Here is a 16,421-nt window from a genome sequence, read left to right on the forward strand (position 1 = left end):
TCCGACTCTTTGCAACCCCATGGACTGTAGCACGCCAGGCTCCTCCATCCATTGAATTTTCTAGGCAAGAGTACTGGAGTGGGTTGCCTAATCTCTGCCTAAAATACAGAGAGCTGAACTAGATTCCAGGCCTGGCAATCTGTATCTGAAACAAACCTCTCAGGTATTTCTTCATTATAGCAGTGCTTTCCAATAAAGAAACAGAATGTGGGCCACCAATTTAAACCGCATATGTAATTTAATACTTTCTAGTCATCATATCAAAAGATAGAAACAAATGAAATGAATTTTCAAATATTTTATTTAACCTTAAGTACATGATGTAGTTGTTATTGTTGTTGTTCAGTCGCCAAGTCGTGTCCGACTCTTTGCAACCCCATGGACTGTAGCACGCCAGGCTTCCCTGTCCCTCACCATCTCCCAGAGTTTGCCCAAGTTCATGCCCACTGAATTGGTGATGTCATGCAACCATCTCATCCCCTGTCACCCTCTTCTCATTCTGCCTCCAATTTTTGCCAACATCAGGGGCTTTTCCGATGAGTTGGCTCTTTGTGTCAGGTGCCCAAAGTGCTGGAGCTTCAGTTTCAGCATCAGCCCTTCCAATGGATATTCAGGGTTGATTTCCTTTAGGATTGACTGGTTTGATCTCCTTGCTGTCCAAGGGATGCTCAAGAGTCTCCTCCAGCACCACAATTTGAAAGCATCAATTCTTCGGCGCTCTGCCTTCTCATTAGGAAAGCTATGACAAACCTAGACAGTTTGTTAAAAAGCAAAGACATCACTTCGCCAACAAAGGTCTGTATAGTCAAGGCTATGGTCTTTCCAGTAGTCATGCACGGATGTGAGAGCTGTACCATATACCATATAATAAATATAAAGTTTAATGAGATACTTTACATTCTTTATTTGTGATACTGTCTTTGAAATCCAATGCATATTTTTATGCGCATTTCAATTTGGGCAAGCTACTCTTAAAGTGCTTAGAACCCGCATGGCTAGTAGCTACTGTGTTAAACACTGCAGCTTTAGTATTTGGGCCCTGCTGGCCCACACAAATGGGAGTTCCATGTCTGGAACATTCCATGTACATACTGGATTAAAAGAAATAGTGCCAGATTTTTTTTTTTAATGAGAGAGACACATTTAAAAGTATTCTATAAGCATGTGAATCATGAAGTTATTTAATTCAAGATCTCAAAACATCACTTTTCAAGGAAAATTTTGCTAATTTGCTTGTTAAAAATACTGTCTTTTATTAGAGAAATCAGTAATAATAGCTCATTAAAGACTGTGGCATACATAAAATTGCAGGATCCATGTAATCCTCAGTGCATTAATTAGAGTTGCATGCTATTCTTTATGTTTTAGAAATCATAACAGAGTACAAATAAGCAAGGACCTCCTTCCTTCTTATAGGGATCATCTTGAATCTACTCTAGTTATGAGAAAAATAAATCATTTGGAAATGTTGTGTTTTGTTACTAGAAACAAATTAATTATAACATAACTCACAAGAACCAAAATGCTATGGTTGAGAACACCAGTTGTAGGGACATTCACGAGAGTGAGCCCCCAGACCCTTCAGAATTAGAATTCAAGACTGAAGGTCATTCATTCATTCAGTTGGTTATTGGATGGTTACTGTTTGCACAGAAGTGTGTTGGGTAAAGATAAAGTTCTGGAAGAGTTCTGAAGTGGAGAGATGACCTTTTGGGCCATATTGTGGGGAGAAATGGTGGAGAAGGCATTGTAGAGGAAAGAGAAAAAAAAAAGAGGGAGGTTCAGGGTCAGATCATAGAAAAGGGAAGCTACAAAGCCTAGATTTTATTTGGTTGGAAATGAAGAATCATTCCCGGTTTATGAAATGGAGAGTCACATGGTCAGATTAATTGGGGAGGAGTGCAGAAGATTTCAGAGTAAGGACATCAGTTTGAGAACAGTGTTCATGAAGAAAGAAGTAAAGTTGTTTTCAAAGTTCTGGCTGGGCAATCATAAGAAACAGGATGTGAATAATGCCATGGGCATAGAGGAGGGGGAGCATGCATGCAATCAGTGAGTTTTAGCAAACTGATTTTGAAGGGAAGAGGAGGCGAGGGCAAAGATGATACAGATTTACACTCTCTGTAGCTAGAACATGAGCGCTTCTGTCCCAGGTTTCGAGTCAATCTCTGGGACTGGCCACCAATTGAGGGTCCTTGGCTTTGAGCAGGAAAGAATTCAAGAGCGAGCCACAGTTAAGTTGAGAAACAAAGTGAAAGTGTTAGATGCTCAGTTGTGTCTGACTCTTTGGACCCCATGGACTGTGGCCTACCAGGCTCCTCTGTCCACGGGATTTTCCAGGCAAGAGTACTGGAGTGGGTACTCTTTTTCAGGGGATCTTCCTGAGCCAGGAATTGAACCCAGGTCTCCCACGTTGAGGGCAGATTCTTTACTGTCTGAGCCACCAGGGAAGCTCACAAAGTAAGGTGAAAGCAGGTTTATTTAGAGAGATACACATTCCATAGACAGAAAGCAGTCTGTGTGAGAAAGTGAGAGGAGCTCTGAAATGTGGGATGTTTAGTTTTTACGTGTGTGTGTGTGTTAGTCGCTCAGTCATGTCTGACTCTTTGTGACCCTCATGAGGGGTCAGGCTCTTCTGTCCATGAGAATTTCCAGGCCAGAATACTGGAGTGGGTTGCCATTTCCTTCTCCAGGGGGTCTTACCAACCCAGGGATCGAACCGGGATCTCCTGCACTGCAGGTGGATTCTTTACCATCTGAACCACCAGGGCTGAGTAATTTCATAGGCTAATGAGTGGGAGAATTATTTCAACTATTTTGGGGAAGCAGTGGAAATTTCTAGAAACTGAAGTCCAGTGAAGTGCAGAGCCAAGATCCAAAGCCAGGCAGTCTGACTCCAGAGTCTACCCTTTAGAACATAAGCTGGTAATGTCTTAGTAATCGATGTAAAACACTGGGCACATAAGGTGCATTCATGCTAAGTCACTTCAGTCGTGTCCCACTCTTTATGACCTCATGGCCATAGTTCACCAGGCTTCTCTGTCCATGGGGTTTTCCAGGCAAGAACACTGGAGTGGGTTGCCATGGCCTTCTCCCAACCCAGGAAATCTTCCCAACCCAGGGATCGAACCTGCATCTCTTATGTCTCCAGCATTGGCAGGCAGGTTCTTTACCATTAGCGCCACCAGGGAGAATAAGACTTCCTAGTTCTTCACCATCTCCTGGAGTTTGCTCAAACTCATGTCCATCGAGTTGGTGATGCCATCCAGCCATCTCATCTGTTGTCCCCCTCTTCTCCTTCTGCCTTCAATCTTTCCCAGCATCAAGGTCTTTTCCAATGAGTTGGCTCTTTGCATCAGGGGCCAAAGTATTGGAACTTCAGCTTCAGTATCAGTCTTTCCAGTGACTATTCAGGATTGATTTCCTTTAAGATTGACTGCGATTTCCTTGATGTCTAACATGCAGCAAAGTCTGACAATCACTTGAGAATCACTGTTACAAATGTTAGGCTTCCTTCCACTCTTTTCCCTCTATGCTTCACCCAGAGGAAATGGGTTTTTAGCACAAATGTCTGAAATAGAACTCCCAAAGTTAAACATTGGCAAGTCCCATTGTTTGCTATAGTTGATATAAATCTGAGTCCATAGGCTAAGGTAGACAGGATGTATACGTTACTATATTTTTCTATAACAAATTAGTCTTTACCTTGAGCTTTGATTCTGCACAGGATGTGTAATTAAATTTCATCATATGGACTTCCCACCTTTTTCCCCAAAAATTTTGTGTCTAAGTTTTGGGGAACTTTGTAGTTGTGACTATAGGGCCCCTGAGTCAGAGCCCCTGCAAAGCAGCAGATCGGGAGGTAAGCTTGGGGACCTGATGGCTTAGGAGCGCTACATCCTGCTTCTTGATGTCATCTGTCTAAGTCTGGGTTCCCTGAGTCAGTCTCTATCCTTCCTACTGGTTCCATTTGTGTTGTTGGGGGTTGGGGAAAAAATTAACACAAAGTCTCCCAACCCAGAAATCCTCTCCACAAAGATAGTAGAGAAAGAAAACACGTTGCTGTATCTTAGAATATGATGCACATCCCAGGAATCACTGAGTGCAAAGACAGAATAAAATCTTCCCCTTCTAGAATCAAGCAGATACAATTTGTTACACCCCTGTTCTCAAGAGAAGCGGTAACTAGTCCTCCAGAAAGAGGACTTGACATCGCCATTTGTCACACACAGTTCATCTTGTAACTTTACCTGGTAATTGGGGTTACCATCTGTGTTCGCTAATAGGCTTCACATAAAGGAAAACTACACTTGTAACAAGAGGTAGTTTTGGAGAGAGGCTCCTACTTTCCCATAGGAACTGGGAGACTGGGGTGCTATTTTCCTTGAATGTTTACATTTCAAAGTCAAAGACAGGTTGCAAAGCTGGACAAAATCTTATTTAGCTTTTAAAAAGATTCACTTACATTTCAAAGACACAAAGAAAGAATTTACAATGACAAGGTTTCTAAAGTAAATGCTCTAGAAAACGGAGTGTGTGTGTGTATCTTACCTTATTTCAACAGGGAAGATTAAGCCTCTTAGTTTGAATTTGTATTTATGCTTCTAGCTGCTTGCTTCCTGCTTGAGGCCTTGAGAACCAATCTGCTACATTAGTGTGCCGCTGGCATGGAAATACCAGGTGGGTTGTTTGTAGCTCCAGCTGCCAGACACCTTGTTCAACCATAACCTATTTGGCTCTTGTCCATTTCCTGCGGCCACAGTCCAGGAAGCAGGAGGTAGTGCTCCTAAGCCATCAGGTCCCCAAGCTTACCTCCCGTTCTGCTGCTTTGCAGGGGCTCTGACTCAGCAGCAGGGTCTGGGGCTCCTCTCTTGGAGACTCACCACTATCCCTGTCACTTCATTCCTCCTTTCTCCCCTCTCCCTTCAGTCCCAGGGAAGCTCTTCTATCTAAGGTTCTGTTCTAGAATATAAGCCCCAAGACCTGTCTGTCCTGTTCATGGCTTTTTCATCACTTTCTAGCTTTGTGCCTGGCAGTGAGGAGACAATCAGTTCAGTTCAGTTCAGTTCAGTCACTCAGTCATGTCCGACTCTTTGAGACCCCATGAGTCGCAGCACGCCAGGCCTCCCTGTCTATCACCAACTCCTGGAGTTCACTCAAACTCACGCCCATTGAGTCGGTGATGCCATCCAGACATCTCATCCTCTGTCGTCCCCTTCTCCTCCTGCCCCCAAATCCCTCCCAGCATCAGAGTCTTTTCCAATGAGTCAACTCTTCACATGAGGTGGCCAAAGTACTGGAGTTTCAGCTTTAGCATCATTCCTTCCAAAGAACACCCTGGCTGATCTCCTTCAGAATGGACTGGTTGGATCGCCTTGCAGTCCAAGGGACTCTCAAGAGTCTTTTCCAACACCACAGTTCTAAAGCATCAATTCTTCAGTGCTCAGCTTTCTTCACAGTCCAACTCTCACATCCATACACGACTACTGGAAAAACCATAGCCTTGAGTAGACGGACCTTTGTTGGCAAAGTAATGTCTCTGCTTTTGAATATGCTATCTAGGTTGGTCATAACTTTCCTTCCAAGGAGTAAACGTCTTTTAATTTCATGGCTGCAATCACCATCTGCAGTGATTTTGGAGTCTCAAAAAATAAAGTCTGACACTGTTTCCACTGTTTCCCCATCTATTTCCCATGAAGTGATGGGACCAGATGCCATGATCTTAGTTTTCTGAGCTTTAGGCCAACTTTTTCACTCTCCTCTTTGACTTTCATCAAGAGGCTTTTGAGTTCCTCTTCACTTTCTGCCATAAGGGTGGTGTCATCTGCATATCTGAGGTTATTGATATTTCTCCTGGCAATCTTGATTCCAGCTTGTGTTTCTTCCAGCCCAGCGTTTCTCATGATGTACTCTGCATATGATGCATGTAAAATGAATGATGCTTCTTCTGTTGTTTGGACTCTGAATCCTCTTTATTCCAAGACCAAGGATTTTGCATTCTACTTCCCTCAGGCAATGAACAGAGTCACTTATTTGCCTGAAGGAGGTGGGAGTGGGGGGTGATGAACTTTACATTCCCCACGTTTTTAGTGTTTATAAATCCAAGCAAGTCAGGCACATACCCATCCTCCATCTTGATGGATTTTTACTGAGTGATATGTGGGGATTTTGGCCTGAACCTTTGAAGGAAACAGTGTCTCTTCTAACCTGCTTGTACTTAAGACTGGATTTTTGCTTTCAGGATGAAAAAAATATTGAAACGAAAACCATAGGTTCATTTATTTTCAAGTAATGTACTCGGGTGCATGTGAATGTGCTTTTAATATGATGTACTTGGGCATCTGTTCAAGTGCCTAATTTTGTTGCCTGTGTGGGTCCTGAATCTTAATCCACTTACTATTTGCCTGTCCTACACATAAAAGTTGTGATCAGGTTTTATTCTAAAAACTGTACTGCAGAGCACAGGGAACTCTGCTTAATGCACTTTGGTGACCGGGATGAGGAGGAAGCCCAAAAGGAGGGGTTGGCCGATTCACTTTGCTGTGCAGTGGAGACTAACACAACACAGTAAAGCAGCTGCACTGCAATAAAAATTAATTTGAAAAAAAAGGTGAAAACCGTACCAGAGAGAAACGATGGCACACAAGTTTCTATTCAATGGGTTTCTCCTCCAGGCAGTTGTACATACGAATATCTTTTCTTTAAACAGTCTAACTGATCCTTTAATTAGGGGGCTAATCTCATAGAGCTTGGGTATTATTTTGCTTATTAAGAGTAATTTCTTTAGCCGCTTAAGATAGTGTGAGTTTCTTTTTTAATCAATCATACCATTTGATAGGTTATAGATGCATAATTCATCAGCAAATAAAAATGTATTTTTTTGTACTTTAAAAACATTGGCATGTGACAGACCTTCACTTTACTATTTTGTCCTCTTTCTGTTATATTGTTGATTTTTCTCACAGGAGCACGCCTCCACACGATCTGGTTTAATCTTGTGTTTCATGTATCAATTAAGAATATAATTAGACAGATTTGTGTTGGAACATGTTTGTCAGCATTTCCCAGCCTGTTTTAAGGTGTGTGAGTGATACTGGCATTCATTTCTGTTTGTCCTGCACATGCATTTCACATGGAGTGATTTATCAGAGCATCATACACACGCCAGAGTGTTCTTATTTTTCTAATCAAAGATTTGGCATTTGGGTCCTATTTTTTCTGGCATTTTCCATAAGTGCTTCCCCTTCCTGGCTTGTTCATTGTAGCCCAGTACATGGATGTTTCATGCTCCCAAAATGAGCATTATTAGCGGGTGAGGCCAATTTAGGATACCAGTTATGTAGAGTTTCAGTGTATTACCAGTATAACTCATGTTATATTGTTAGCATTGCAGACTGTAAGCACTAAACGAGACTCCACAAGAATTCGATTTCCTGTTCTCCACCCCTTTTTCATTAGGAGGTCCCAACCTCTGAAGTTATAATTCTTAAGCTAAAACTGTGCACCCATCCCTTGGTCCCGTTTGAGTCACAATATTAGACTTTCTTTGTTGGGTCCCAGTACATCTTCTTTACCAGTTTCACAGGAATTCTTTTAGCTTCTCTTCCTGCCTTTGGAGAACTGATTTTTCTAAACCTTCTTTCTCTAACTCATGACATTGGCCCTGCTGTCTTCTAGTAAGTGTCCCAGGGAGTCTTGTCTTAGTTAACTTCCCTTTATCTTAGTTTATTAAAATAAATCCTTTTTATTTTCATTCATCCTTTCTTGGATATTATCTTCTTGCCTTCTTTTTGGCTCTCTTTAAACATTAAAGATATATATATATATATAATATATATATACATTCTTTTTCATAATGATTTATCACATGATATTGAATAGAATTCCCTGTGCTATACAGTAGGACCTTATTGTTTGTCCATTCAGTATATAATAGTTTGCCTCTGCTGTTCCCAAACTCACAATCCATTGCTCCCTCACCTCACCCCCTTGGTACCCACATGCTTAGTCTCTACATCTGTGAGTATTTCTGTTTCATAGGTAAGTTCATTTGTGTTATATTTTAGATCCCACATATAAATGATAGAATACAGTATTTGTCTTTGTCTGACTTACTTCACATAGTATGATAATTTCTAGTTCATCCATGTTGCTAAACATTTTAATTTTGTTAACTTTTTTTTTTTTTGACCCAGTCCATTCTCAAGCTTTCTGCTCTGCACAGCAGTTTTTAGCATCCTGGCTGATAGTCCCCATAGTAACCTAAAGGCATTCCTTAATTCTGCTCAACTCTTCCTCTGAATGCACCTGTCAATTTTCTTCCCTTCAGTCTGGCTTGTATTTCTCTCTATAGTATTCTGTAACTGTTATTTGACAGTTAGTAATTCACATGTGTTTATTCATTCAAGGACATTTAAAATTTTTAATTAAAGTTTTGAGATAAGTGTAGATTTAGTCGTAAGAAATAGTATAGCGAAAACTCACATGTCCTTTATTAAAATCCCCCAATGGTAATATCTTTTTTGGCCTTTTCATACTGTTCATGGGGTTCTCAAGGCAAGAATACTGAAGTGGTTTGCCATTCCCTTCTCCAGTGGACCACGTTTTGTCAGAATTCTTCACCATGACTTGTCTGTCTTGGATGGCCATACACGGCATGACTCATAGTTTCATTGGATTAAACAAGGCTGTGGTCCATGTGATCAGTTTGATTAGGTTTCTGTGACTGTGGTTTTCATTCTGTCTGCCCTCTTGGATAAGGATAAGAGGCTTACGGAAGCTTCCTGGTGGGAGAGACTGACTGTGGGGGAAACTGGGTCTTGTTCTGATGGGCAGGGCCATGTTTAGTTCAGTTCAGTCACTCAGTCGTGTCTGACTCTTTGTGACCCCGTGGACTGCAGCATGCCAGGCTTCCCTGTCCTTTACCAACTCCCTGAACTTGCTCAAACTCGTGTCCATTGAGTCGATGATGCCATCCAACCATCTCATCCTCTGTCATCCCCTTCTCCTCCTGCCTTCAATCTTTCCCAGCATCAGGGTCTTTTCCAATGAGTCAGTTCTTCACATCAGGTGGCCCAAGTATTGGAGTTTCAGCTTCAGCATGAGCCCTTCCAGTGAATATTCCGGACTGATTTCCTTTAGGATTGACTGGTTTGATCTGTAATCCAATTTTCTGTTGATGGATGGGGCTGTGTTCCCTTCTGTTGTTTGACCTGAGACCAAACTACGGTGGAGGTAATGAAGATAATGGTGACCTCCTTCAAAAAGTCCTGTGCATGCACTGCCGCACTCAGTGCCCCCGACACTGCGGCAGGCCACCACCAACCCATGCCTCCCCCAGAGACTCCTGCACGCTCACAGGCAAGTCTGGGTCAGTCTCTTGTGGGGTCACTGCTCCCAGATTTCTGGGAGAAGGAACAATAACCTCAGATATGCAGATGGCACCACCCTTATGGCAGAAAGCAAAGAAGAACTAAAGAGTCTCTTGATGAAAGTGAAAAAGGAGAGGGAAAAAGTTGGCTTAAAACTCAACATTCAGAAAACTAAGATCATGGCATCTGGTCCCATCACTTCATGGCAAATAGATGGGGAAACAACGGAAACAGTTTCAGACTATTTTCTTGGACTCCAAAATCACTGCAGATGGTGGCTGCAGCTTTGAAATTAAAAGATGCTTGCTCCTTGGAAGAAAAGCTATGACCAACTTAGACAACATATTAAAAAGCAGAGATATTACTTTGCCAACAAAGATTCATCTAGTCAAAGATATGGTTTTTCTGGTAGTCACGTACGGATGTGAGAGTTGGACATAAAGAAAGCTGAGCACCAAAGAATTGATGCTTTTGAACTGCAGTGTTGAAGAAGACTCCTGAGAATTTCTTGGACTGCAAGGGGATCAAACCAGTCAATCCTGAAGGAAATCAGTCCTAAATATTCATTGGAAGGACTCATGCCAAAGCTGAAACTCCAATACTTTGGCCACCTGATGCAAAGAACTGACTCATTGGAAAAGACCCTGATGCTGGGAAAGATTGAAGGCAGGAGGAGAAGGGGATGACAGAGGATGAGACGGTTGGATGGCATCACTAACTCGATGGATGTGAGTTTGAGCAAGTTCTGGGAGCTGGTGAAGGACAGGGAAGCCTGGTGTGCTGCAGTCCATGGGGTCACGGAGAGTCGGACATGACTGAGTGACTAAACTGAACTGATGGTAATATCCTATAAGAAATGGGACAAAATGGCAACCAGGATATTGACACTGATGCAGACAAGGTACAGGACATTTCCATCACCACAAGGTTCTCTCCTGTCATCCAGGGCCTTTTCTGAGTGTTGGCTCTGGGCAGAGTGCTGGGCACCAGGAGGGGTGCAGAAAGAAAACAGATACTGATCCTGTTGAGATTACTTCAATTCAAAATACTAAGTGGGAAGTGCCACAGAAAGGTACCTTGGAAGAGGGAGTAATTACTTTTTGCTGAGATCAGAGAAAATAAACACAAATTAAAAATGAGCGATTTAATTCTCCTTCTTGAAAATAAGGAAAGAGATACCTCCCCTATCTCTCTTTTCTTGAAATAATTGCTTTAGAAATCTTGTAGATTCTTTCTCTTCAAAACATAAGTGCAGATTTTAAAAAGGTCAATAAACCATTGGTCAGCTGCATGACCCAGGAATGTTTTCCTCAGGGACCTGGGAACCATACTTTGGAATATAAACATCCAAAGAAAACAGCACCCCGGTCTTCTAGTTCCTGAGGGAAGGAAGGAGCCTCTTTCCAAAACTACCTCCTATTACAAGATACGTACTTTCCCTCTATATGAAGCCTATTAGTGAACACAGACAGTAACCCCAATCACTAGGTAAAGTCACCCGAATTACTAGGTGAACTATGTGTGACAAATGATGACGTCAGGTCCTCTTATTTAAGGACGGGTTTATCTTGAAAACAAAGATGCAATGGGTTTTAACTGCTTGGCTATAAAAGGGTAAAAGATCCTTCTGTCTGTGGTTTTCTTAGTGGATTGAATGAAATGTCCATCACGTTCTGGTTTAATGCTTATTGAATGCAAAAATGTCTTCTTTCTCTACTACCTTTGTGGAGAGGCTTTCTGAATGAGGAGAATATTTTATTTTTAATTATATTTCCCCAACAAGTTCCAGTGAGTTTCCCTGGTAGCTCAGATGGTAAAGAATCTACGTGTAGTGGAGACCTGGTTTGATCCCTGGGTTCGGTCCTTGGGTCAGAAAGATCCAGTGGAGAAGGGCTTGGCAACCCACTCCAGTATTCTGGCCTGGAAAGTTCTATGGACAGAGGAGCCTGGTGGGCTATAGTCCATGAGGTCGCAAAGAATTGGATACTACTGAGTGACTAACACACACACACACACACACACACACACACACACACACACTAAGCTTCAAAAAGCAGGTAGTGTCTGATCTTGGCTTTGAAAGACAACCTACATGTTACAGACAATCTATTTTAAACTATCTAACATTTCCTGTTTGTAATTTAGCCCACACATAGGAGCCTGATTTAGGCAGGTGGCAATGGAGGCTTTGACTTGCACTTAAAAAAAAATTAATCAAGGGGAAATTCACATAACATAAAATTAACCTTTAAAAAATGTACAGGACTTCCTGGTGGTGCAGTGGTTAAGAATCCTCCTGCCAATACAGGGCACATGGGTTAGATCCCATGTCCTGGTTCAGGGAGGTTACACATGCCACAGAACAACTAAGCCCTCATGTGGCAACTTCTGAAGCCTGCACACCTTGGAGCCTTGCTCTGCCCAAATCAAGAGAAGCCATTGCAGTGAGAAGCTGCACACTGAAACTAGACTGAAACTAGAGAAAAGCCAGCGCAACAATTAAGACCCCATGCAGCCAAAAGTAAGTAAATAATAAAACTGTACCTGTCATTTAGCACATTGACAATGTTGGGTAACCCACACATCTATCCAGTTTCAAAGTATTTTCAGAAGAAAAACCGTACCCATTAGGCAATCACTCCCCATTCCTCGAGCCCCAGCCTACGTAACCATCAATTTGCTGTCTGTCTTTATGAAGAGCAGCACTAATCATAATACCCCCAAAATGGAAATAACTCAAGTTTTCATCAACAGATGAATGAACAAACTGTGGTATATCCATTCAATGGAATATTCAGCCACAATAAGGAATGAAGTACTGATACGTGATACAACACGGATGAGCCTTGAAAACATCATACAAAGTCAAAGGAGCCAGACCCACAAAAGGACACATACTGTCTGTAGTAAACATCCAGAATTGGTTAAAAAAATTTTTTTTTGGAAGGAACGTTTTAACACATATGGAAAGACATTATATGCTAGACTTTGAGCTCTTACCACACGTGATGTGGCCTTCATGTGAAGTGGTAAATGGTAGCAGTAAAGAGGGAGAGGTGGGAGGTAGAAAAATCAGAGGGTGGCTGATGGTAGGGGATGCAAAAGTTTACAGAAATTCCTCTCTTTGACATTGAACATCCATCTTGCCTAAGCAAGCTGTGTCTTTGTATAAACCTTCTCTGACATTAGTGCTGGTTGCTTCCTAGTTCTGGATATATGCCCTGCATCACTATTATAGGTGTAATTGTCTAGTCCTCAGAACTGAGCATGTGTTTCAGACACCTTGAATGCAGGACTCCGCTTGAGTTTTCCTCTTTTGTTGTCTCCAGCAGCTTCCCCAGGACAGATTGTGTGGGCAGCAGGAAAAGTGTGGATCATATTCAGAGGTACAACATAGTTCTTCTTGGTAACCCAGATTTGTATATCTTTGGATATTATTTTGGTTTATTGGTCTTCACATAATAGCTTGAATTACTGAGTGCTGTTTTCAGGCTTAAATGCACTCACACTGCACAAACTGGCTAAATGAACATGCCTGCTCCAGAAGCAAGCTCTCCATGTGCCATGTCTCCCTCTGGCTTCTTACTTCCCCTTGGTGCTTATCACTTCCTCAGTTCTGTGCTGTCATGACAGACTTTTTCTGGGCTGGACTCTGCTCCCTGACAGCTGCTGTCAGATGCGTCTGTTTCTGTCCATACCTTCCTTCTCTTCTTCCCTTGCTTTCAATTTTCCAGTCAGTTTCTGAGTGTCTGAGCACCCTCAGCTTCTTGGCATTGTTGTATAGCTCTGAAGGATGCAGTGTGCACGGCTGGTAGTATGGCAGATCGTATTTATACATGGATCCCTTTCTAAGTAAGTTTATATATAAAAACCTGAGTCTCAGGAGTGGTACATTTAGGCTGTTTATAAAAAGATATTTTACAAGAGAAATTTTTAGCTGTACAGTTTTTTTTTTTTTTAATGATATTTCCCCACAGGCTTGGAAGAGGTAAACTCTGGCTATTAAATAAATGGAATGTTCATTGCAAGACTCAGGTATGTTTTGACTTTCTTATTGTATAACCAGGAGGGGAATTGCTCCTTTAGGGATTACTGTTGTCTGTTTAGGACTGAATGATAATCTTTTCCTCTTGGGCGTGGGGCTGTGTTCTGATTAAAGACGTTAATTCAGCATACTGGCAATTTTTGGTATAATGCGACTTAATTACACCTCTAGATTGTATCATTTTATATGAATATAATGCTTCTACTTCTGTGAACAAGTTTGAGTGTTTGGAGGAAATAGTGGAGTGTGTAGATTTTAACCTTGAAAAATCATTATCTTTGAAACCTCTTCAAGCAGCCACAAGACTAAATACCCATGTCTTGAAAGAGATGTTCATTGAACTCAGCACTGTTTGAAAATTATTTTCTATTCTCTTTGATAAATTCTCAGTGTTAATCTCAAAGATTGAGTAAAACAGAACCCACTCTGCTTTCAACTGTATACTCTTATATGATACTATTGACGGTTTAGCTGGGCTACCTTTTTACTTTTAACTATAACTTGGTATATAGTTAATAATAATTTCTGAGCTGTCTTTGAAAGATAATCTGGTATTAAGGTAAGAGTGTTCAAGAATCATTTTCTGATTTTGTGCGTAACACAATGGTTGATTTCTTTTTAAAGGCTTATTTGTTTTTATTTTTGGCTGTGCTGGGTCTTCATTGCTGTACAAGGGCTTTCTCTAGTTGCGGAGGGTGGGGGCTTCTCTCTTCTTGTGAGATGTGGGCTTCTTGTTGCAGTGGCTTCTCTTCCTGCAGAGCTTAGGCTCTAGGCACATGGGCCCAGCAGCTGTGGCCCATGGGCTTAGTTGCCCTGTGGCACATGGGGTCTTCCTGGACCAGGGATCGAACCCATATCCCTGCATTGGCAAGAGGATTCTTAACCACTGGCCCACTATGGAAGCCCAGCTGTTGATTTCTGGAAGACCGTAGTCTGCAATACTGTTTGTGGTATTTGTGAACACTTGAAGATTTCCTTTTCTTTTTTTTGGCCTCTCAATTTGACTTTTATTTCTCTTCTGGTTCTTACACCATTGGTGCATTCAGTAAAAAAAGAAATTCAATACATTTAAAGATATCTTTTGGCTTAAAATACAAACCATTACATTGGGAAATTAATATACTTTCTGAAAATTTGTCCAGCCTATATGAAAAAAAAATTGTCGGTTGGGCAAGAATAGTTGCCTTTTAGTGATTCCATGTTCTGCTGCACCTCTTAGAAATATTTCCACACTGTTGCCCTCAGAAAATTCATTATACTAATCCATTAAGCTTTAACTCCTTTGGAATCACTTTTTTCAAACGTCTCATCTTCCCAGAAGCTCACTTCATCTATAATTTCTGACCCCAGAAATGAAATTGGGTGACATGTGGACCTACAAGTACCATAAGCTCAGTTACCCACAAAAATCATTATCTTTGAAACTTCTCCAGGTTGTTAGAAAACTGATGACTTTTGCCTTGAAAGAGATGTTCACTGAGATCAGCACTGATTGAGAATTAGCAAATGTGTTCAGTTCTCTTTTGAGAATCCTATGTGTTAATCTTTTAGGATTAACTTTGATCTTTTTTTAACTGTATGATACCTTTAATAGTTTAGTTGTATTACCTTATTACTGTACTTGCCTATTCTGAACAATCAGTAACTGTTTTTTGAGTTGAGTCGAATACCTACAAGACAGACATGATTCCATTCTGAATGTGTGTTTGAATGTGTGACTCACTTCCAGAAAGGACCTCTCTCTTGTGGTTCTTGAGTTGAGATATTTCATACCTCAAAATATATTTAGCTCTGAATTTCTAGAGTTGTGTGAATTGTAGAGTAATTCTTAAAATGTACTCTACAAATTTGACAGTTTATCAGTTGGTTAGGATTTTTGCAGTACATAATAAATTTTGCATAACAATGAAAACACAATTGTTTTTCATGCTCTACGGATTTATCTCAGTGTAACTTGTAGGCAGTGTCCATTTGTATCTCTGGTTTTCTATTGGATATTTCCAGTTGGGTGTTCCATTGTTACATCAAATTCAATTTAAGTTCAACTTGCTCTATTATCTCTTCTTGCTCTCCCTCTCAACTTTCCAATTTTTATTCTACCTGGAAAACTAAAAATTTTTGCTTACCCTATTTTAGCTCTTTAAAGTCTAATAACTGACTAAATCCCAACTTTCAGATTCTTTACTACTCCCAGGATCATCTCCATCCAGAAAAATTTCAATTTATCCTTGAGTTGCTGTAGTAACATGCTCACTTTTTCTCTAGTTTCTGTTCCCACCACTCCAAACCATCTTGCATACAGAGGTCATATTAATTTCCTTCTTCAAACCTTGATAGGTTACTCCTAAGCCTAAAGCTTCCAAGAGTTCCTTGTGAAGTTTAAGATTAGTGTCTTCTCAGAGAAGCTCTTAAGACTCTCCTGATTTGACCCTGTATGCTGTATTCTATCATTCTCCTGGTGAATTCTTCACTCTGCCAGATTCAGCATCATGAGTAAGTAAGTGAAGCCGCTCAGTCGTGTCTGACTCTTTGCGACCCCATGGACAGTAGCCGGGCTCCTCCATCCATGGGATTTTCTAGGCAAGCGTTCTGGAGTGGGTTGCCATTTCCTTCTCCAGGGAATCTTCCCGACCCAGGGATCGAACCCAGGTCTCCCGCATTGTAGACAGACGCTTTACCATCTGAGCCACCAGGGAAGTTCAGCGTCCTAGTCCCATATAAATAACGGTCAGTCCTATTGCTTTTCCTTCATTCATATTGGCTGCAAGTCTGCCTATTCAAATCTTTCCTTCAAAATTCAAGCCCTGTAACTTTATTGAACTTAAAAACATTTTTGAGTAGATAAAAAGTAATAATTATAAGCTATGTACAAAGTATTGGGAAAAATGATGCAACGGATACCCGTGAACCACACTCACGTTAGAAATGAGGCACTGTCACTACCAGTGTCGTTGAGCCGCTTGTGTGCCTCTTCTTCCTGCCCCTGAATTTTGCGTTTTTGTTTT

The sequence above is a fragment of the Bos indicus x Bos taurus genome, chromosome 19, assembly GCF_003369695.1.
Source record: "Bos indicus x Bos taurus breed Angus x Brahman F1 hybrid chromosome 19, Bos_hybrid_MaternalHap_v2.0, whole genome shotgun sequence".
NCBI classification, from domain to species: Eukaryota; Metazoa; Chordata; class Mammalia; order Artiodactyla; family Bovidae; genus Bos; species Bos indicus x Bos taurus.